Source organism: Protopterus annectens, chromosome 3.part0 (assembly GCF_019279795.1).
Source record: "Protopterus annectens isolate FY-2018-M chromosome 3.part0, PAN1.0, whole genome shotgun sequence".
Classification (NCBI taxonomy): domain Eukaryota; kingdom Metazoa; phylum Chordata; order Ceratodontiformes; family Protopteridae; genus Protopterus; species Protopterus annectens.
In genome coordinates this window covers 907,053,774-907,077,941 of record NC_056731.1, presented here as the reverse complement: position 1 = coordinate 907,077,941, position 24,168 = coordinate 907,053,774, and the positions used below count along the sequence as shown (strand labels likewise).

At 42.7% G+C, this 24,168-nt stretch overlaps 1 protein-coding gene across 2 annotated transcripts in view; it reads right to left on the bottom strand.

The window, feature by feature from the left end:
• Nucleotides 1–24,168, bottom strand: part of LOC122796618 (activin receptor type-1-like) — a 446,478-nt gene that overhangs the window by 36,402 nt on the left and 385,908 nt on the right. The window lies entirely within an intron of this gene.

Genomic DNA, 24,168 nt, shown 5'->3' with positions numbered 1-24,168 from the left:
TTAGGTTCAGAGATTCCAGGTGGGGATGAATTAGGGATCCCTTTGTCCTGTGTAAGAAGGTCCACTCTGTGAGGAAACTTGTGATGACTGCCCATGGCTAAATGCAGAAGGAGGGGGAAACCAATGCTGTCTTGGCCAAAAGGGTGTCAACAACAAGATTTTTGGTTTGTCCTGCTGGATTTTCAGTAGGACTTTCTGAAGTAGTGGGAAGGGGGTATTCATAGGGAAACATCCCCTTCCATGTGACTGAAAAGGCTTCCTTTGCCCTCGCTAGTGGATTGGGTAGCCTGGTGCAAAACAGTGGTAGTCATATGTTCCGAGGGGAGGCAAACAGAGCTATTTGTGGTGTACCCCACTTGTGGACAATGTCCAGGAACACATCCCTGTGAAGCATCCATTCTTGAGATTTTGACAGAGACATGCTCAAAGTATCTGCCTGAGTGTTCTGTGCTGAAGGGATATAAATGCCTGCAGAGTGACTCTCTGTTGGAACTCCAGATCCCAGGCTTGGAGTGCAAGTCTGCATAGCAAGGAGGATTTTACCCCCCCCCCCCCGATGGTTCACATACCACAGAACTGTAGTGTTGTCTATGAACAATTTCAGGGGTCCTTGTCTTAGGATATGTAGGAAGGCTCTCAAGGCAAATAGGATGGCTCTCATTTCCCTGATGTTTAATGTGTTCCTGCCTGAAGGTGTCTGATCAGGTACCCTGTATCCTCAGGCTGCCCACCTCCCTACCCCAGATCCGAGGCATCTGTTTACATCTCCTGACCTGGGGAAAGGGGTTGTAAGGGAAGTCCTGGGTTGAGTGTGACTTGGTCCAACCACCAAAGGATCTCCTTCCTTAGGCATGGAAGGAAGGGAATGTAGAAGTCCAAGTGTTGTCAGTGTTGGGCCCATGTGGACCTCAGGTACCACTGCAATTTTCTCATGTGGAGTCTTGCCAATAGCAACACTGGAATAGTGGAAGCCATATGACCCAGTAATCTGAGATACTGTCTGGCTGTCATAGCAGTGACGTGGAGGACAGATAACAGGTATTGCTTTAGGTTTTCCACCTTCTAGGGGTAGAAGGAATGCTCTCATGATATCTGTCCTTATTATCCACCCCAGAAAAATTTGGTCCTGGGAGGGATTTAGGTTGGACTTGGAGTAACTGATGTTGAATCCCAGTGCCTGCAAGACTGAAATAACTTTATGTACTTGGTGGTGTAGGGATATGGAACATTCTGCCTGAGTCAGAAGGTCATCCAGCTATGGAAATATTTAAATCTCTTGAACCCTGCAATAAGCAGTCACTGGAGCAAGACACTTGGTGAATACCCTTGGAGCTGTAGACAGTCCAATGGGCAAGGCAGAGAACTGAAAATATGTGGAAACCACAGAAAAACTTAACTATTTCTTGTAGTTGAGCCTTATAGGGATGTGCAGGTAGGCATCCTTTATGTCCAAGGTGGCTAGAAATCCCTGAGGCATTACCAAGGGAAAGAGGGTCTGGACAGTAAACATATGAATGGTGGGTACTTATAAGAAAAGGATGAGGAGGGAGAGATAGGTCTCCATGGTCTATCCCTTCCTTGGGACTAGGAAGAGGCTGGAGTAAAAGCCCTTTCCCTTTTCTGTCAAGGGGACGGGTTGTACTGTTCCTTGAGAAAGGAGGGTGTCCATGACTGGCTAGAAAAGGGGGAGCTGGTCTTTGGGTGGCTGTGGGATGCCTCTTAAAGAGGGGGGAATGATCCAGGTCATGAAATAACCTTTTTCTATAACGGACAAGACCCACCTGTCTGAGGTAATGCTTTGCCAAACTGGAAGACAGTAAGAGAGCCTTAGGGACAGGGGAATGGAATCCGGGGGGTGGACAGCAAATGCAGGTAGTCAGAGGCTGCTACCTGCCCTGTCCTGAAACTGAGGTTTCTGGGAAGGAGTCTGAGCAGGCTTGGAAGGGGTCTCCTGCTTCCTGGTGCTCTTTCTGCTCCTAGAATGGGGGAGGGGGTTGGAGCAGAGTGTTTTCTAAGGAACTGGGTCATGGAGGGGTAGTTCCTCTAAAAGTTGGGGATAGGGGAGACGAACAAGTGTTTGAGGTCCTGGAGTTCCTTCCCCTTTTGTTGAAGGTTCTCGAAAAGCTCGAACACTTTAGTCCCAAAAAGGGCAGAGTTATCCAAGGGAACATCCAGGAGTTTGGCCATAATATCATCAGGTAAGGGCTGTCGTCTTAACCATGAGTATCTAAGGACTAAGGCACAGGCTGCAGATCTGGCAGAGGCTTCTGCAGCATCACAGCTGCATCAAACTGAATGTCTTGTGACTTGAGAAGACAATGAGATAAGGACAGATATTTGAGCCTTGGAAGATGAGTCAGGGAGATCTGCCAAAAACTTGTTGGCCTGAGTCAAAAAGGCCAGGGCATACTTAGATATATGTGTCTGGTAATTTACTGCCCTAAAGGCCAAGGTAGCAGAAGTGTAAACCTTTTTGCCATTGCCTTACTGTCCTTGTCTGTGGGAAGGACAGAGGTGGAGGGAGCAGTCTGGATGGTTTATCTGCAGAAATTGAAACAGTGCCAGGATCTGCAAAAGGACATTTAATCAGGAATATAGCCCCTTCAAGGACCTTATAGAACCTGTCAGGCCGTCAAGGGGCAGGTGGTTGGGAATCAGGATTCAGACAGGCTGCATTGAAAGCATCCAAGAAGGCAGGCAAGACCGGAGAAATGGCAGAAGGCGCAGGAGTCTCCATCTGCAAGAGCTCATGGTATTGGACCTCTGACATTTCAGAGGAATCCTACTTAAAATATTCTCCTGTGGGTATCTGTTTCCGCAGAGTTCTCCTCTGGAAAAGGATAACCAAGAGGGGATGGCATCTGAGACACATAAGAAAGAGAATTCTCCAAAAAGGAGTCTGAGGAATCCTCAGCTTCAGGTTGGAGAGTGTCCTCGACCCGAGGCCTGGGACTAATAAGTGGGGGACCAGCCAGTGGAGAAGCAGGCATAGCAGGCCTTAGGAACATAAAAACATTAAATAGGCTCTGGGAAAAGGCCTGCCAATCAGGTTGGCTTTCTGCAGGGGGGAGACGTTTATTCTTTTGCTTCTTTTTCAGGGAAGGCCTAGAGGGCATAGAGCCTAAGGACAGCCTATATTCTGTTTGTTCTATAACAGTGGAAGAGCCTGTCTGGACAGCCGTAACAAACAGATTTTCCCCCTTGTCATCGGCATCCGATGTCTGTGAGACTTCCACAGACATGCATTCCACCCTAAGTTCTGTGGTCTCCTGAATGGTACCCGCTATAACTATATCAGCATATTCTAAACATTCCTCCAGGCGAACGTCGCCACAGGAGGGATGTCGAGTGGAGGAGGTTTAGCAGCAGGTTCAGGCCTGAAAACTTTGGCCTTCTTTTTCGGTGGCTCTGCGGTCTGACCAGACGTCTCTTCCATCAATAATGTCAGGTGTTTAAAGATGCTGGTTTTCTAAGTAAATATTAAGGGCTTGCAGACGACTGTGGAGTGTCTTACGTAAGAAGGCCTGACAGATCGTGCAAGTTTGATGGTTGTGTGTAGGCCCTAGGCAGAAAAGGCAGAAGTTGTGGGTGCCCTTATGGGGGATCCGACATCCTCACCTGCACTTTCCTTTCCTGAATGACGTGAACCTAAACAAGCATGCAGTGACCCAAAAGAATCAGAAAAGATGGCCCCAATGGGGTACTTATCTTTTAAATTTGAAGATCCAACGGCAGGAAGAACGGATGTTCTACTGGCGTCACAGAAGTTCTGAGGAAAGGAACATGCAGATGTCACTTTTATGGCTCATGCACCCTCAGTCAATGTCAAATGTCCCATGTACCTAGCAGTGAGATCAGAAGCTTTTGTATACTGGCAGGCTGTTCAGGTAGCTAGCAGAGGATAATCCAAGGATTTTGAATACTGCAACATGAGAATAGAAGGACCTCTATTAGTACATCATTGTATCTGATGTGACAGGTAAATGCTATTTGTCATGTTTAGATGGGGCAACAAGTACCAAAAAAAAAATCTGTGACAACCAGTCAAATTAAAGTCCTTAATTATTATACTGTAATAAATTGAGGATGAATTCAACTTTCTAGTGATATATCAATTATGTGTGCTCAGAGAGAAAAGAAAGGGCTCTGTATGTGCTATCTACAGCATTCTATGACAGTCAGCCAAACAGGTTTAAATGACGAAATAGATAATGGATTTCTGTTTCAGTATGTTTCACCTAAATAAGAGGTGGTCAGTAACGTGTGTCATAAGTCGTAGCTGTCACAGTAGTAATACCTATAAAACAGCAAAGTGTAGTTCCCACCATGGGAATCAGTGAGCCAACAATAAGTGTGTCTTGCACCAGTGCCCATTGCAAAAAAAAAAAAAAAAAAAGTTGCTGAGATGTCTGGGGAGAGTGAAAAAAAAAATATGGAACTGTATGAACCGTCTAGTCCTTGGTGGTATACTGAATCTACTTGATCATTAAGTATAAGTAAGACATTAATCCAGCTATAATTGAAACAAGTATAAAATAATTAACAGATTAAAACAGTACAAAGAAACGTTGGGTATAACATAAAATTGATCTACTGCCTCACATACTAAAAGTGCAGGTGTTACAGGTTGCACGATGGGAGGGATATCACAAACTAAATCTGTGAGGCTAGGGCTAATTAATATGAAGTGATGAATCTAATCAGGCAAGGCAGGCAGAAAGGCATTACTGCCTCAGCCTACACAAACTGAGGGTATGGAGGTTTATTACACAACCTCAAGAGATACAATTATGATAGGGTGACTATGCTGACATGAAGTAAGAGATACACATTGGCCTTGAGAAACATCAGTTTACTGCCGTTACTGAAACTGACTGAATGTAAGGAAAACCTAGGTGTCTAAAGCGCTTCTGCCTATCTACCAAGAAGTAGGTGAGGCTTCATCAGAGTGCATTTATATGGTTAACTCCAATAAATAATAAATATGTGTACATGACAGACCAGGAAAAAATCAACAGATTTAACATCATTAAACAATAAGTGTATGTAAACCAGTATTAAAATCTTGTATAACAATGCAGGAAAGTTCAACAGTTATGCTTACTAGTAATACTATTCCTGACAAACACATTGGAATTTGAAATGACAGAACTGTTTTAGAAGGCAGTGTTACATATAAATATAAAGTTCTTCTAAGGCCATGATGTCAACTCACCTAATATTTTCCTTTGTGGTCCTCTAACAGTAAGTCAACCAATGTGAATATAATGCTAATTAAAAATACAATGAAGGAACATCTGTGTTGCCTTCAAGTGGGCCAATTGTTACCTTCTCCACTATGTGGAACACAAATTTCTCAAAGTTTCCGCAATGTAGGGCATGTCTGGTTAGTGCAATATAAAGATCTTTTAACTAGATGTCTGATAAGTGCTTAATAATGCTTACCTTTAGGTCATTGACAGCCTTCCCTGTGAAGAATGCTCTATATGCTGTGCAGCTTGCCCTGTAAACTACAAACTTCCTTCTGTAGTCATAACGAGATATTGCAGCACAGCGAGAGATGAGTTTGGACAATAAAAGCTGTTTCTCTTACTCAAAGTCACATCACCTGCACCCCAGATACATGCAGGGAAAGGTGTCAGCATTTGACACCATAGTTGTCAAAGCATGTCCTTCTACCCAGCTTCTAATATTTCACCCTTTACAATAGATGAAAGCAGGCTTGAGGTCAAGTGTCTGATTAATGAATTGGTTCCACAGATGATGCCCCTGTTTTCCCATGATAAGTTATATTTTTTAGAGAGTCCTTTGAAAATGTGAGAATCCCACTTCTCATTGCCAGTATCATTCACTCAGCTCACTACATTAATTTGTTCGCTTCCTGGTGGACTGAAAAGAGTTGGGTCATTGTTCTGTTTCATGACTGATATAGGGCCGAGATGGTCTTTTATCAGGTTCTCACTGTACCCCATTTCAAGAAAGTCAAGTTGTAGTTTGTTCAGGTTATGTAGAAACTGCATCATTTCCCCAGACAAAAGAGCTACCTCATCACTTGTGACTTTATAACACTTTTCTTTGTGATTTTGGGGTGCATACTGCTTGCATGTAGCAACAGGTTGACCAGTGTGGGTTTTCTAAACAGGTCATTGTTTTAAAACTGTATCACTTTCTTTTTTGTAAATGGTAAAATTTAGAAAATCTAACTTCTCAAACCTGTATTGGTTAGTGAAATGCAAAAAGTCTGTTGACTTTTCAATGTAGTTCCGGAATTCCTTAAGTTTACATCTAAAGCTGTTTCAAAAGATATAAATATCATCAATAAAGTGATAACAGTGGTTCATATATGGGAAATACTCAGAGATGTAGATGTATTTTCTTCTCAATTGGCTAAGCCTATGTTTGCCAGGCCTGGGACAGTTGTTGATCCAATGGCTATTCCCCTTGTTTGTTTGCACCATCTCTGGTTAAAATGAAAGTAGTTGTTTTGTACCATCTCGTGTTAAAATGAAAGTAGTTGTTTTTAAGTACCATGTCCAGAAGCTAACCTAGTGCATGTATTTCCCTGGGGTTGGTGGAAGTCCTAGTGCCCATGAATTCTTTCACTGCTTCAATGCAGTACTTATGTTGAAGTACTGTGTAAAGTGCTTCCACAGAAATGGTGACAAGTACCATGTCTGGCTTGATCATTATTTCTCTAACATTTTTCAGAAAGTCAAGAGTGCCCAAGGTGTATGATGAAGCATTTCTGGCTATTTCTTTTAGTTTTGTATATTCAATTACCACACTATCAGTTTGGAGAATTATAAACAAAGTGCTAACTTTACTTAGATGTATGTATATATATGGATCTATGCTAGATTATCGAGGTTCCAAAACTTCGAAATTCATATGGCCGAGACCATATAATCCAAGTTTCGGAACTTCAGAACATTGAAAAAAATATATAAAAAACAAAATTTCTAGTTTTAATGTTTTTGCAGGTGAGAAGCTCCCCCTGCACCCCCCACACCCCCTGCTAATTAAATAAACCAACTCCAATATTGCACTACATTGCAAAAAAGAGTAAATTTCCCATTCTGCACTGTACTGCAATCTCCATTCAAAATGTTCAGAGTTTCAAAACTTCGGTCATATGGTTCCGACCATATGACTTTTGAAGTTTTGAAACTTCAATAATATGATTGGGACCCATACATACATTGTGTGTGTGTGTGTGTGTGTGTGTGTGTGTGTGTGTATTATACATACATATATATATATATATATATATATATATGGGTCTACTTTAAAAGACCGAAACGCCAGTTCGCCGACACACAAACCACCGAGACCAGATAACCGACAACACACAAAACCGACAACGCAAAACACCGAACACCATTACACCGACACACCTAACGTAAACACATTACACTACATAGCATAGCCACTAGACCTAACCCAAACCCTAACCCTAAGGTCCGACACTATCGCACACTCACCCTACCTGCACCCTAACCCTAACTCACTTAACCCACCCCTACACCTAAAGACTGTCACTATCGCACACTTCACCTACCTGCACCCTAACCCTAACTCACTTAACCCACCCAAAAACATAAAGCCCGTCACTATCGCACACTCACCCTACCCGCACTCTAAACCTAACTCACTTAACCCGTCCCTAAACTACAGTCCCTCACTATCACACACTTACCTTACCCGAACCCTAACTCGGGCACTAACACACACTCACCTTTCCCACAGCCTAATCCAAAATCCCACAATATCGCACACTTACCTGACCGCTCCTAACTCCGTCACTGTCGCACACTTACCGAGTCACGCTCACACATTACCCTTGTCGGTCTTTCCGCTGTCGGCAAATCACCCTTTCGGTAAACTCACACACACACACACACACACACACACACACACACACACACACACACACACACACACACACACAGTGTGTGCTTATATACTTATATGTACACCGCTATATACTAGAAAATATCTCTACCTAAGGGAGACACCTAGTCTGCACTAAGTTGCTATTCTAAAGAACTGCTCCCAAGATACCTAATGCTAGCACCATAACTTACTTCTAGCATAGAAAAAAACACACAACCTTAACAAAGCTGTACTAAATGGGAAGAAAAACTTTCTCTCTGTAGAAGAGGAGAAAGGGCAACAGCAAAAATTTTTCCATGAAGGATACAAAAAACATCTGAATACGTCAGGCAGCAAATGAGATCTGAGGTATTAAGGTGGTGTAGAGGGAATTATGTGTAGGGGAGGAGCCAGAGCCCTGGAACCTAAGAGTTTCAGATTTGGTGGTGCCATGGTTACAGCCGGTTGGATATGACAAACCATAGGTAAACTGAACAAAAACAGACAAGAATGGATCTACTACTTAATTTACCATTTCAACACTTCTCTCTTAATCATTTTTTTTTATCACATATAAACCAAAATCACCAGGATTTTACTATTTATAACGTCTACTCATATCTCACTTTTGTATATCCAATTTCCACATAATTACCACACCATCACTTTGGAGAATTATAAACCAAGTGCGAACTTTACTCAGAAAAATAACTCAAAACTGTTATATGTAATAAAGTGCCCATCTGCAATTTCTAAAAAGCAGCACATCTAAAAAAATGCTGTACTCAAACATTCTTTAATTTAATAAATACAACACTGCTCCAGCTCTAGTCCCAGTCTACTTTCCAAATGGATATATAATTTTTCATTTAAATTCTATACATCTACGAAATATTTTTTTTTTCATTTCCTGTTTAACATCTTCACTACAAAATAGGTCCATTCTAAAGTACAGAAACATTCTACATTTTTTGTTACAGCAAAGTTTTTATCACATAGTTCTCTCCTACTTTAAAAGCATTCCTAAAAACTTACACTACAGTCTTGTCGGTGAATCTAGACTAAGTCTAGTAATTCTTAGTTCAAGTTTGGCAGGTTGATTGTTTTTTACATCCAGCTTTTGCTCAAAAGAGCTATCCTAAGTTGGGCAATTGGTCACCAGCTGGCCAGCAGCTTACTGACCCAGGGCTGCTGGACTTTACGGCAGGCACAAACTGGACAATAGGGGCACATACACCCCTCCCAATGTTAACATGAGTCTCTGGCATAGGACAGAGTAGGCCAGGTCCTCAACCCACTTATCACCGGCAAATACCCATACCCATTTGGTGACAATAGTCAACACGACCAAATCACCTACAGCCATATCTTTACACCAAGTGGCTAGCCCTGCCACAGCATGCAGTCTGTGATCTATGTTCTCTTCTCCTACATTAAGCATACTGTGCTCAAACTGGTTGGTCTATACAACACTTTCCCCCTACAGACCACCATCTAGAGTCTGTGCTGCTGCCCCCAAACTCCACTGATACACAAGTTTGAGATGAAAACACTCAGCATGTTTTTGGAAGGTGGGAGGAACCCCATACAGACACAGGCAGAATATGCAAACTACATACAGGCTTGGCCATAGGTCAGGATTGAACCTTGTACCTTGTGTATGAGAGACGAAGACCTTAACCATTATGCCAACTGGTTGTTTTACTCTCTACTACAGATGAAGGAACCCCCTAAACTCTGTTCTGTAATCTGTAGACACCTCCCTTATCCAAAAAACAGATGTCAGCCCAAAGAAGATTTTCTTGAAGAAAAGCCAACACAGATGTTAGGAGTTGGGGGGGGGGGGTACAAAGCATACCTCTCAACCGTGCCGAATTCCTTGTTTTTTTTACCGATTTTGAGGTCCAAATAATGGGATGCCACGATTTCCGAGTGGCACACCTTAATTTCCAATTTTCCCGGCTTTCTTTTTTAAAGTTTTGTGTTTGACCTGACGTCATCACATGCACGATGACGTCAACACAGTGAGCAGCCTGCCAGAATTGTGCTCCAGGGATGATGTGCGAGCATTTCTAGCAGGGACTGGCTCCAGGAATGCCCGTTAAGGCTGTTGTGCTAGTTTCCATGAGTATGCGAGGTCTGGGAACTTTAAAGAGAGCTGATGCAGGGAAAGTACAGTTGTGAACACTTACCATAAATGTAGATGTTCGAGTGTATTCACTGTTGCAGTCATTACATTTGGGTAATCTGCTGGCAGGTCTTGGGTCCTGGTCGGTTGCTGCCCCTTCTTCCATGATGTTAGGTCGTCAGGGGTATAAAACATGCAGCCGACGCCATTACATCAGTTTTTCTTGCCCCAGACGTCAAGCGCCCCCCAAATGGGGAGCAAAAAAAAAAGAAAAAAAAATTATATATATATATATATATATATATATATATATATATATATATATATATATATATATATAAAATTAGAATTACAAAAATATACCTCCAAACAAAAGCAAATACACCAAAAAGGCTTTTAAGCATAATAAAAGAAAGAAGAGGTATAGTAAAAGAAAAGCAGGGGGCTGGAGGGAGGATAACCAGGACTGCAACAGTGAATACACTCGAACATCTACATTTATGGTAAGTGCACACAACTGTACCATGTTCATCGTGTTTCACTGTTGCAGTCATTACATTTGGGTAGATTCCCAAAGCTAAGGTTGGGAGGATGGATTTATAGAGCATTAGGATCAGCTATAAGGCCCTGCAAAACAGCAGTGGCAAAGACAGCTCTCAATTTAGAAAAAATTGGTAAATGCTAATGCTTGGTGAAAGTATGAACTGAACTCCAGGTAGCAGCTTCTAGAATATCCCTGGTAGGAACACCTCTGAGAAAGGTTGCTGAAGTAGATGCAGCCCTGGTGGAATGAGATCTGATCCCCTGGGGAATAGGTTTTCCATGGTGCTTATAACAGAAATGAATACAATGGCTTATCCATTTAGAAATGGTTTGCTTTGAAACAGCCTTCCCCTCTGCCCCTGCAGCAAATGCTACCAGCAGTTCAGATTTTCTTCGAGATTTAGTCCTGTCCAAGGAGAATCTGAGTTGTTTGTGTACATCCAATGGATGCAGAATCCGCTCTCCCTTGTTCTGTGGATTGGGAAAGAAAGTTGGCAAATGAATGGACTGATTAAGAGCCACACGGAATACCACCTTGGGCATGAATGATGGATTGCTCCTGAGTGACACCCTGTCCCCGCATGAAAGATGATGAAAGGCTCCACTGCCATAAGGGCCTGTAATTCAGGAATCATTCTGGCTGAAGTGATTGCTACAAGGAAGGCTGTTTTCCAGGAAATAAATTTTAAGTCTGCAGTTGCAGCTGACTCGAAAGGAGGTAGAGTGAGTTTCTCCAATACAAAGTTAAGGTCCCAGGCAGGGGTTGAAGCTCTCCTGGGTGGTCTCAAGTTTTTGGCCCCTCTGAGATACTGCTTTAGAAAAGGATGAGAGAAGGGGGGGGGGGTCTGTGTTGTAATGAGCTGAAATGGCTGAGGCATGGATTTTTATGGAAGAAAAAGACAGGCCCTTGTGAAGCATCTCAGCTAAGTATTGCAAAATCTGAGGTAAATCGGGCACTGCTGTGCTCCTCCCTTGAGATGGATTCCAGGCACAGAATCTTTTCTATTTGTCAGCATAAGATTTTCTAGTACTATGTCTTCTCGCCTCCAAAATGACATCCATCACAGGTTTGCTGAGGGATGTTACGGGTGAATTTAAGTTATTAGTCAAGCTGCAAGATTCAATATTTGGAGCTGAGGGTGCAGAAATTGGTTCTCTGCTGAGGCAGCAAGGAAGGTCTCTTGAGGCAGGTGCCACGGAGAAATGTGTGACACACTGCGCAGGAGTGGGTACCAGTGTTGGTGAGGCCAGTCTGGAGCAATCAAAATCATTTTTGGTTTGTCTTGTTTGACTTTTAGTAGAACTTTGGAGAGCAAAGGCAGAGGGGGGAAAGGCATAGACTGATAGTTTTTTCCAGCTGAAGTACAGAGCATCCACTTTCCAGGCTTTTTTGTGATGAGTTCTTGTGCAAATTTGTCCACTGGTAGTTCTGGGGTGGGGCAAAAAGATCTATGTCTGGGCTCCCCCATTTGCATGTCAACATGTTGAAACTCCGTGATTCCAGTTTCCATTCTTGAGGGTCCATGAGATTTCTGCTTAGTTCATCTGCCAGAACATTCTGCTTTCCTGGCAGGAATTGAGCTTGTAGTTGTACTTGGCAGCTCAAGGCCGTGTTCCACAATGCCATGGCTAGTCTGCAGAGGGGGTAGGAATGTGTACCCCCCTGCTTGTTTATTTACCACATAACCGTGGTGTTGTCGGTCTTTATCAGTAATTGTCCTGGATGAATATAGTCCTTGAAGGCTGTCAGTGCATTCTGTACAGCTAGCATTTCTTTTTGATTGATATGAAGGTGCATTTGATTTGGGCTCCATTTGCCCTGAATGCACTTCCCTGCTAGATGAGCCCCCCATGCATAGTCTGATGTGTCTGTAGTTAGGGTTTGGGTGGCAGGGAGTGGTGTGAATGGCAGTCCCTTGTTTTAGCGGCAGGCCTTTGCCCACCATAGGAACTCTAGGCGCAGGCAAGGTATGATAGGAATCATTGTTTTCAGGCTGTGACAATGTTGACCCCATACATTTTTTAAGTACCACTGAAGTTTCCTCATATGCAGTATTTGACTTGCAGATAGCAGGGGTTTTGTGGCCACCTGTTTGAAGTAAGTCACCAAATGAATTTGCTTTTCTGGCATAAGGAAAGCCATCTGGGCAGTTGTATTCAAGCTTGCACCCAGGAATGTCATTTTTTGAGAGGGTACCAGTTGAGATTTCTTTTCGTTTATGGTGTACCCTAGACAGGTTAGAAGTCTTTTTACAAACGCCAGATGTTTTAGAAGAATGGCCTGGTTTTCTGCCTGAATTAAGACAATCGTCCAGGTATGGATATATTTGAATATTTCTTTGCCTGCAAAATACTATTACTGGAGCCAGGCACTTTGTGAATACCCTGGGTGTAGCAGACAAGCCAAAGGGCAGTACAGAGAACTGATAATGCATGTAGCCTGCTTTGAAGCGTATGAATCTTCTGCAAGATTCCCTGATTGGGATATGCAGGTAAGCCTCTTTTAGGTCGAGAGTTGCCAACCAGGCATCCTTGCCTAGCATAGGAAGTAATTGGTGAAGAGTCAGCATCTTGAATTTTGGAATGTCCAGGAAGGTGTTTAGAGTAGACAGGTCCAGAATTGGACGCCATGATTTGTCTTTTCTGGATACCAGGAAAAGCATGGAATAGAAACCTTGTCCCTTTTCCTCTTCTGGTACTAGCTGAATAGCCCCCATGTTTAGGAGGGAAAGTACTTGTTTCTGAGCCTCTGCCCACTAATTTGGGGGCAGGTCTGGCCACCCAGTTGGAGTTGGCAGCATGTGGAAATGAAATCTGTATCCCTGGGACACTATATTTAAAACCCATTTGTCCTGGGTTATAAGTTGCCAGTTTCTTGAATGAAGAGCCAGTTTTCCCCCCAAAGGGGCGGCTAAATAAGTGCTTAGTAATTTCAAAGGGAAGTCATTGAGACTGTTTACCACAGGGTGGTGCCTTGTTGTTTCCAGATTTGGAAGTGGAAGCACCCCATTGCTTAGATCTGAAAGTCCCTTAGGACTGTAACCTGGTGGTTTTGGAATGTCTGGGTTTGGCCGTAGAGGCTCTGGAAGGAGCTGGAAAGGACCAGTTCTTAGTAGACCAATGCCTACTAAATCTAGGAGGTTGCACTTGTCAGAAATCGTTCACAGTTTGCATAGATTTAGCTTTATCTTCCACCATTTTTAGAACTTCTTCAGCCTTATTGCCAAATAAGCGGTCCTGCTGTAAAGGCACATCCAAAGTTTTGCTTTAACATGACCAGGCAGAGATTGCTCCTTAAGCCAAGCATGCCTTCTAAGCACAGACCCTGTAACAGCAGCCCTACAAGAGGCCTCTAAAGAATCAAAACCACATTGCAAAGTAGGTTTGCCAACTTGTTCAGCTGAATGCAATAAGTCCTGCAAATCTTTATTCTCCACACAGTCAGAAATCAACATAATTTTCTGTTTAAGCAGTCCCATGATATGCTGTTGATATTTTAGCATATGGAATTGACAGTTTAATGCCCTGATTGCTAAGGCTGCAGAAGTATAAACCTTTTTACCCCATCTATCCAGCGCCCTGGAGTCTCTATCAGAAGGGGTTGGATTTTTAGCAGTAGAAGCCTTAATGCCCTTGGGCCCCGGAGAAATGGTTTCTGGGTCCGCAATAGGGTTTTTGAAAAGGAATTTGTGGGACTCGGTAACCCTGTAGTACCTGTCTGGTTTGCTAGGGGCTGGAGGCAAGGAATCAGGGGCCATACTGGACTCCGAAAACACATCAACAATATCTAGTACAGGTGGTATAGCCAAAGGCCTATGCTGAGGAAGAAGGAAATCCCTAAGCCTCTTTTTGGATTCAGAGAAATCCTGACTTTCCCAGTGGAAATGCTTCCTTATGGTATGTAAAGTTTCTCCAAAAGAGAAATCCTCAGGCGAAGAAGCAGAGGGAATGTATTCCTCTGCATCAGAGTCCTCATAAGTAGGTATGGACAAATCCAGATCATTAAAGAGTCAGAAGAAACAAAGTCCTGTTCAGAAGATTCATAGTCAAATTCAATCCTAGGCCTCTTGGAGGGAGGGGGATGACTACCCCTGATTAGAGTAATTAAATCTTCAGCCATTTTGATCATTTGTTTTTTTAGGCTTAGGGGCCTGAACATGTGGCCTGGGTGTCAGTTTTTTTAGACACAGATCGAGATTTAGGCCTTAACACTGAAGTTGGTGTCTGTTTAATATGCAAGTCTGTAGGCCTTAATACACCCTCAGAAGCCGGTGCCTGCTCAGCGGCTCTAGACCCATCCAAGGTAGAGACATCCGCGGGTACCAAATGTGAAGCATCTCGCGGCATACCAGACTCCGAATGGGTCTCAGTAGAGGCCTGCGAATCAGAAGTAGCGGGTATTAGGGGCTGCGAAAGCGCCTCACTGAGTACCGGCAAACTGGCGACTGGCTTAGGAAAAGAATAATCGGCAGTTTTGGACCTCAACATCCTGTCTCTGACTTTTTCTTTGCATTTTTTCGGTATTCCACTAGTCGGATGGCTGACCAACTCCATTTCTGGATAATTAAACTGAGAACCAAAATATTTTGATGCAAAAATGTACCGATGACGGCTAGTGCACTGATTAAATACAGCACAAAACTGACAGCAAGGTACTTTGTGGTCAGGGCCTAGGCAAGGAATACAGTACAAATGAAAATCCTTATGAGGTATTTGCTTCCCACAAGTAATACAATGATTAACTTTTACTGACATTGGTAACTAGCAAGAAAAAATTTCCCCAATGGGGTACTTAGCTTTAGGTTGAAGACTTCGGTTCTGAAACTCAAAAACGAAAATTTCAAGAGTCGGCCGACCGGCACTTATGAACTGCTCCTGCTTCGGGTACCGTGAGGCAAGAAAGACTGATGTAATGGTGTCGGCTGCATGTTTTATACCCCTGACGTCATGGAAGAAGGGACAGCAGCCAACGCAGGACCCAAGACTTTGTTAATCAGGTCGTGTGAGGGCAACCTGCCAGCAGATTACCCAAATGTAATGACTGCAACAGTGAAACACGATGAACATTGTTCATTTCACAAGGGAAAGGGAAAGTGAGCTGCTGAGGCTGTTTCACAAGGGAAAGAGAGCTGCTGCAGGGGGATGGCTCGAGGAACGTCAGTTAAGGCTGCTGTTCGTTTCAGGGTCTGTACAAGCTGCAATTCGTAAACTGCAAGGGAGAGAGGTCAGAGGTGTGTGTGTGTGTGTGTGTGTGTGTGTGTGTGTGTGTGTGTGTGTGTGTGTGTGTGTGTGTGTGTGTGTGTGTGTGTGTGTGTGTGTGTGTGTGTGTGTGTGTGTGTGTGTGTGGTCTTCACCTTTTCTTAGCTACAGAACTTGGTTTTAATTCTTGAAGATGTCTGACAGGTTTAGGGCTAGTATAAAAACTGTCAGCGAAAAGGACTCCTTTTCTGGTGTGCTACACGACAGTCCTAAAAACCTTCTCATCATTAGCGTTTTTATGCTGCCAAAGCTTTATCACAGAATTGCATGCTCACAGCAGTAGCTTCTGAGAAAAGTAAAATGGATGGAGATCATCTTGTTGTCTTGAAGTATTTTTGCTAAAAAATAATTTAAAGTTCTGGACTCATCATCCCATACTGTTGGTATTACAGTGCTTACTTACACAACTTGTAACTCTCTAGAGAGAGAGCATTTCAGAGGCATATATTGTTTAAAACAGGGTTAGAAAAACAGAAGGAACTCATCTAATGGATATGACTGCTCCAGTTATATGTGGTTAGAAACTCTTTTTGAGGAACTGTATAACTGGATCAATTAGAGTTTATAAAGATGACTGCATTACATCGTTATTTGCAAAATGCAGGAATTTCAAAATGCTAAAGAATCTTGACTTATTCTGAAGTTTACAGAAAACAGGGGTAAAGTGAATGTGTTTGGGGACTACTATTCTGTCACCTGGCCACCATCCTTTCTGATGCCACTGTGGGGAGAAACAATTTGTAGTGGGTAGACATATTTGCTGTAGTCTCGCTACACAAAATTCAATATAATTGCAAGACACAAATAAAATCCTGTGGCTTAGTTACCTACCCTCAAACATGTAACATCACTGCTTTAACTATTCAAAACACTAACATATTCCCAATGAGTGCAAGACAAATCTATTCCTAGATACTCTTAACGTATTCCTCAACAAACACTATGGTCCACCACTTGCTAACAAATTATTTACAAAACCTGCCTCATATGTCTGTAAAACCAAGAAGGTCTCATTCTAAACAATCCTCATTACTCAATTCAGTTGCAAAAAGAGCATCCTCTTAAGCTGTTTCAACAAATTCATGTTGACAGCTATGGTAAGAACTGAATTCACTGAATATGTTTGGGGGCTGTATTCCTCTATTATTTGTGCTAAGAAGTTGAGAGCTATGGTGAGAAATGTAAATGATAGCCATTTAAGTTTTAGTCTTCTTGTCTTTTAGGAAACATCTTATTTTGCATAGTGGTATCCTGCTCTGACTGTAGTGCACAGGGTCCTGGGTTCAAGTCTTGGCAGTGAAATGTGATGATACATTTTATTCTAGCATTTTTAGTGCTTGTGGTGTAAAATGTAAAATAAAACTTTTAAATGAAATCCAAATCATTGTAGAAGTAAATCAGTATGCACATTACAGTGTTTATGGTAAATGAGGTGAAATAGCCAAGCAATGGGACATTGGAATGGCTGCAGGGGAGGGCTGTATATGGGGAGGCCCCAGTCGACCATGACTTTGTGAGGGGGGAAGGGCAGCAAACTCAAAGACAGCCCCAGGCAGCACAAACTGTAGGTACGCCACTTATCAGAAGGCCATGAGGAATGACTTTTGGAGGTCCTAGCAAACTATAATAATCTTTTGCTAAGATTAGAATACTGCCTACCATTAAATGCCCTACTTTTACCATAAATCTTACATACTGCAAGTCACCAAAAACAAAATCCTAAGGTTCTTAATCTTCTCCCTTCTCAGTGAACATCATTGCTAGACATTTACAAGAAAATGGTTACTATTTACTACAGGGTCTGGATCTCTGGGGCCATATTTTGGTCATTTTTTCAGTTTAAGTTTGAAAGTTGATATCCCACAATTCCACTGAGTGGGTGGGGTTATATAATTATATATGCAAATTTGATGTTAACCAGCTTAAGATTTGTACCTATTTTTCATGGGCTTTGTCCAGATTTTTGAGGTTTCCAGGTTGAGAGGTATGGTACTCAGTATTGTTTATTACCTTCACTAGTGGGTGGGGACCTATTTTTGCACTGCCTATGGTTGCTTAGTTTACCTTCTAAAACTATCTCCTTTAAATCACCATGCAACTTTAACTAGTTAAAAGGTAGGACAGAAAAATGATGGCTTCTTTAGAGTAACAAGTTTTTTATAAAGTATCGAGGAGCAAAGTACTGCATTCACAACAAGCTGGCACTCAACTTTTCTTCAAAAAAAAATATCTGACAAACGAACAAAAACTTACATGCCTGACCAAAATAACAGATACATTCTTCCCATACCAGTTGATGTACAAGAGGACTCTTCTTGACTGGTTTCATCTTTTACACCAAACAAAGTTCAAACGTTTTTAAGAACTCCTATTTTGGGATATCCCTGTGCCTGCACAGATGCACTCTCGTGTACTCCACCTACTAAAGTGTAGACATACCCAACTGTGCCAGTTCACCCCCAATGCCACTAGTGAACACCTTTCTGCAAATTATGAAACACAAATTAAGCTATGACATATAACTTACTTAGTAAATAATAAACAAGCATATACATGACTATCTTACAGGGAGTGCTAACATAGTGGAGGAAGCGTGGTCCTGACCCTTCAAGGAGGGTCCAGTCATATATCAACAGATAAGGTAAGAATATATCTGTCACAGTAAACACTGAGTATACTCACTGATAGGTGCTTGGTTGAGCTGAATCCCAAGCAATAAATATCAGGGAAGAAGAAACTGGAGGAACATATGCACCGAGAGCGTGCGTACGGACACACACACACACACACACACACACACAGCTCCAGTAGCAGTGAGTATTGCACTACTGATTTAACATGGACTGACTCCCAAAGATGCAATCAACATAACAATGCTTGATGAAAATGTACACCAATACCATGTGGCTATGGCCCATGCAAATGTCTACAATGGATACAAACCTGAAGCAAACACAAAATAATAGCTGCTTCTCTGTTGGAGTGAGTTTTGACTGCGGCATTCATCACTAGGTGGGCTGGTTACATGAAACAAAAGCCAAAGAACTGGCAGTCTGCCTAGAAGTGTCTGCTTGGTAAGAGTAATGCATTTGCTCCTTAATACAAACAACTGGTGAGCATTCCTAAATGTGTGTGCCCATTTCAAGGGATATACAAGTTGTCATTTTATATTTCAGATATGAAAGGCCTTTGCTTCCCAGATTTTGCAAAGTAAGGGAAATCAGATGATAAAAAAATGGACTGGTTCAGGATCAGTTCTGAAACCAACTTTATGAGGCATGGTTTTATCCTGAAGATTCTTGAAAACAAAAAACACAGATGAGTCCCTACACATAAAGGCTTGAAGCTTCAAGATCATAAACAGAGGTGTGAATGCCGGCAAGAAAAACACCTTGAAAGACATGAAATTCAACTTTGCAGAACTAGCATGCTTAAATAATGAACATGCAAACTTTTCAACAGTGAAGTTCAAAGACCATGGAGAGGAAACTTTCTTCAAGGAAGAACTGACATGCAGCATGCCTTTCAAGTAACAGCCTGACCAGCCAGTGCTGGATCATATTCCTTCCTTTCCCCCAAGATCATGGCACACAGAGACAGCTAACACATACACCCTGACATACCAAGGCAATCTCAGAGTGTCTGAGATAAGTCAAAATGACCAACAATCTGACTAACCTCAGAGGTATAGGATACCATTCCACTAAAGCCAAAAAAGAGATAACCATTCTTGCTTGAAGGCACAGGCCAGTGAATGGAAAGTTTTCTAGCAGCCTCAATAACCTCTGGAACCTCCTGCAGGCAAACCTTCATGGATCCATATGAGAAGTTAGGCCCTGAGGCAAAGTCATATGTCAGATTTACACCACTTGTGGGGGACATCCAAAATTTGGACCAAGAGAGAATCCTGTTACAACTAGGGACCTGACAGCCTGAAGCCATGCTACTCTTGGTCACCAAAAATGACAAGATGATATAATAAGTTTTGGTCTTTCTTCATTAAACTTTAGAAAGAAGCAGACTCAGCAGTGATGCCTGCAGAAAGCTCTTATCACAGTGGACAGAAGGCTTCTGCCTTGACCCTCCCCCTGACCTGATGAACCAGGCAGAGGAGTGGAGAACCTCACTATTCAGAGTGTCAAGCAGAACATTCTTTACACAGTACCATACAGATGGAATATCCTGGCAAGGCACAGTATCACAACAGGAAAGGAGGAACAGCCCAGAGCCCATGTCTTTTTCACTTCCATGAGAATATTAAGTACTGAAACACTGATGCCCACATGTAATTCCCACAGACAGACACGAGCACTACCCACCTACAAAGGAGGCATTATCTTATGTCTCCTTACTAGATTATGTGGCACAAGTTGGACAGGTTATCTGAAAAGATAATTCATCCATCCATCCTCAACCCCTTTTTCCCATTTTGCACATGGGGTCAGGGTGTCACTTCAATAGTGACAATCATCTCGAGCCAAGGTTACAGCATTGGATGGCTAGTCCTGCCATGATAGTTCATTCATACCACTCACTTGCACACACACTCGCACCTATAGCCAATTTAGAGTGTCCAATTCACCAACTGTCTTTGGAATGTGGGAGGAAACCGGAGCACCCAGAGGAAGCTCATGTGACCGCAGGGAGGACATAAGACTCTGCACAGAATGCACCCCAACAGAGAATTAAACCAGAGACCTCTTGCTGTGACGTGACAACATTAACCACTGCACCAGCGCGGCCACCCTTTACAAGCTAAAAAACAGCATTGTCTCCAAGACTATAAGAGCCAAGAGGATTACTTTAAACTTCAAGTGGTTGAAATGGTGCTCCTTCTACAGTGGGAACCATAGTCAGTGTTCATGTAGATGACTAGGTGAGTTCCCAGCCCGCAAGCAAAGCATCTGCCATTAGAATCTCATGCTGTTCAGCTACCGGAAAGAAAGATGAACCACAAGTTTAGTAGAGACAGCCTACCACTTCAGGACCCAGTGATACAGGTACGACAATATAAGAAGGTCTGTCATTGCGTGGTGCCTCTGAAGCCATTGATATCTCACAGTCCACAGCAACAGCCATATCCTCAAGGATGCATTCACCACCAAGAAAATCATAGCAGACCTTAAGCCCTGGAGGTGCAAAGTCGGAACATGGATCCTGCACAGTGTCCTCACCCAGATATCCAAGCCCATAACCTCTTGGGCCACTCCCAATGGTAGGAACAACTGACACTAATAAGTTTCCACTGGCTTTCAGATGGAGGCAAAGCTTTGAGTAGTAGTCAAGAGAGCACTCCCCCAATTTATAGTCAATATTTTACTTAATAGGAGGTTACTAGGCTATTACCTTTATAAGCCTAGCCATGTTATACCCTTGTTCCCTTATTGACCAAGCTGTATGGTCTATATTTGCAACACGAGTCTGTGATCAGCATCAACTTGACGTTACCTAAGAGGCACATAGGTAACATCCCTATTATGCTTAAATAGGGTCATTGAGGAGCTCCGTTTTACATGAATTGGGAGTTTGTTCCAGAGGAGTTGCAATCTCTGGAAGAAATATCTGGCTTTCCAGTACGTCCTGTTAATGTCTAGGTTAAGATCCCTACAGCGAGAGAATCTTGCTCCATTTGACTTGCAGATATGCAGCACTTCAATTAGGGCAGGTTAGGAGACTGCTCTGTAGGCCAGGTACAAGTTGCCTTTCAGCAGCTACAGAGTACAGTGACAGGGCCTTCATTCTGTCCATGTAGGTCATGTGTTGAAGGCCCCAAATTTTCTTTGTGAGAAACCTCTGAGATCTCTCCAGGTAGGTGAATTGGTCCAAGTTCCCTTTTTGGTTACAACCCAAGCCAGAGAGGCTGGACAATACAATTCTACATTTTGTTGTATGTTTGGTTATCTACATAGAAATTTACGCTGGCAATAGCAGTAACATAGTTGTATATAAAGCACAGTACTGAACTATCATTTAGGAAAATATAGTCTTGAATTTTCAGGTATGTACAGTTCATTACTGACAGATCAAATTAGCTTACAGCTGAATTCCAAAGAAGTATTTCAATGAATATAAGAGCTAAATTAGAATTAGCCCAGAAGTTGGAATGCATACTCATTTCCTCACCTTATAGATGCTTTCTAGCCCACATCTCTGAAACGCTTACAAGCATGCTATTCTATCACAGTTTTTGAGCTGTAGCTTGAAGCTAGCAAGTCCGTTGTCTTGTCTTATTTCTACTTAATGGAGAAAGTTTCCATGAAGTCAGTGGTCAAGGTAAGAGAACATATGCAGAGTCATCTTTTGCAAAGTTTTGGTCACCTTAGCTAACTGCTTGGTAAAGACTCTTGGTACTGACAAAAACTCAAACTGTGACACTTCAAATAAGTAAAGCTCATCCACAGCACATCAGTGCAAGCTGCTGTATGGACAACAAACGGTAATGTGCTAAAAGATGCCCATCATGTTCAGCGACACTATCCACACACACTTGCAGGAGTAAATGAAGGTGTCTATACAGGGTGATTATCTGAAACAAGGTGTAACTGATATGCTAGTTGAAGATGCTGAGATCCAGAATGGGACAGAACTAGTCTACCTTCTTCTGAAAAACACAAAGGCAAGAATAAAACTCCCTATCATCTTCCAAATAGGGAAGACTCTTCTACAGCTCCTCCACTATCAGCAGCAGAAATTGGACCCATCCTAAAGTTTCCATCGAGACAAACTGACCCACCAGCTGATCTTCCTTTTGAGGAGAACTGAGGAATACCACAACAAAAATTAAAGTTAGCGCACAGAACCACTGGTCTTCAGGATAATTCTTCTAGTTGGGTCGAACCTGGAAGCTCCTCTCCAAAGGCAGACCCACGCCACTTATGACTGCAACACTATAGCCAGTTGAACTGCCTCCATTAATGACTTAGTTGATGCTTAAACACCACCATACAACATTTTATAGCATTTTTAGAAGGCAACAAAGAATGCTTTTCTTTTGTAGTTGGCTAGATCTAATATAAAATTAAACACACAAGACAAAAGGGGTATAATAATGGGCCTCCAAAGGGGTAAGTGCCTGCTTCTTCCTCAGGAAGTTATCAACACAGACAGAAAAACTGTCTTGCAACAGCTGTCCAAAGCCTTAGATTCCTTGTCAGATAAAAAGGTAAAAAATGCTGCAGTCTCAGAGAACTATAACGGAACAGCAGAGGATATACAAGGGTCAGCACTAGGATACTTTGACAATTCTTATAACTCCTAAGACAGGGGTTAGTACAGGGTATCTGACTTCCTGAGGGCAAGGGCAAAACAGTTAAGGTGCCTCTGTGCTGTGCAAACATCAGCTTTAATGACTGGTTCTAAAAGATGGATAACATGGGGCTCCACTGACTTCTTCCCTAGACAGCCTGCTAGGTGTTTCTGAAGGAAGGGAAAAGGGGCTCTAGGCCACACTAATATGTTTCTCATAATTCTGAGAGTCTTTTCAAAAGAAAAAAGCATCCAGAAGAGAGGTGGAGGAAGAGAATTCATTATTTTTGTCTGGCTCAGAGTGAATGGCCTCAACATCTTTTGACACATACCTGGTCCCATTGCAAACATGCATAAAGCCCTGATTGTTCCACAAAACTGTGTTCACCTAATTATGTGGGTGCTGGAGGGAATCCCGTGAGGGAGCATGGTAGAAAGTGGCCAATATCAGCTCACCCATTATGGGGGATGATGACAGCTTCTGTTTGCTGCAGAACTGTACAGCATTAAGAGTCTGGTGAGTTCCATGCTGCAATCAGTACACTGCTTGATCATGAGGCTGAGCATTCACAAAAGTGCACATGCACCTCCCTAAGGCAGCCACAGCAGAACTCCAAAAGCTGTCAGAGGGTGGTAGAGTGACGGCACGCTCTTTACAGCAGTATGACTGCTTTTAAATCCACAACTTCCTTACCAGCTCTGGACATGGGTCAGGTTGAGCCTGGAGGAGGCTAAGGCGGGTTCCATTAGACCCACTGAGCAAGAAAAGCTGGTGGTAGCTGAAGGTCAGCTCTAGGAAGGTTAAAAGACGTGTACTGGAGAAAGATCTGTACCAAGCCTGTTACAGCCTTCAAACCAAATTCCCTAAAGGTGTGATCCTGCAGTATGTCTGACTCAGACAAACACTACACATCTGCTAAACACCTAACTTCATAAACATAAGAATTTCCATGGAATGACCTAATGGACCTTCCTTAACCAGAACCTTCTGGCTCAAATTGGCTTGGGGAAGGCCGTCTCAGACAGGGAAAGTTTCGGTCCTAAGCATACCCCATTAATAACAGATGGCTTACAGGATCTCTCACCAGTATTAGGCAGGTTGATCCTGTGCTCCAGATAAC